Source organism: Monopterus albus, unplaced genomic scaffold (genome assembly GCF_001952655.1).
Source record: "Monopterus albus unplaced genomic scaffold, M_albus_1.0 scaffold260.1, whole genome shotgun sequence".
In the NCBI taxonomy this organism is placed as follows: Eukaryota; Metazoa; Chordata; class Actinopteri; order Synbranchiformes; family Synbranchidae; genus Monopterus; species Monopterus albus.
In genome coordinates, this window is record NW_018128140.1 from 544,026 (window position 1) to 544,671 (window position 646).

A 646-nucleotide genomic window follows, 5' to 3' on the forward strand; every position below is an offset into this window, starting at 1 on the left:
AACTCGGCACATCACCCTTGTTCTTAAAGATCAACACTAGTACACTTCTCATCCATTCCACAGGCATCTTCTCACTCTCTAAAATACTGTTGAACAAATTAGATAGAAACTCCACTGCTGTCTCTCCTAGACACTTCCACAGGTATGTCATCTGGACCAACAGCCTTTCCACTCTTCATTCTAACTAAAACAACTTTTTTAAATCTAATAATCAAACATTTAAGACAATTATAATTATTTACATCAATATTTAATAGAATAACAAATTCTCTCTATCAATTTTGTTTTCCTTAAAAACTGAAACAAAAAACAATAAACATACATCTTCTTTGTAAAATATCACACAAATCAAACACCACCTTCCATCCATCTATTATCTACGGCTCATCCTAATGAGGGATGAGGGGGGATGGACGGGTCACCAGTTTATCACAGGGCTGACAGAGACAAACAACCACACACACCCACACTCACTCCTATGGGCAATTTAGAGTCACCGATCAACCTAATCTGCATGTATTTGGTGACCCCGACTGCAGTGAAGGTGAAAGGGAAGCCCATGTGGATCCATGCATCGCACTGTAAGAAGGTGTGCAGAGGAAAGGAAACAGAAGTTGCCACTAAGACCAGTGGTTAGAAGTAAGGA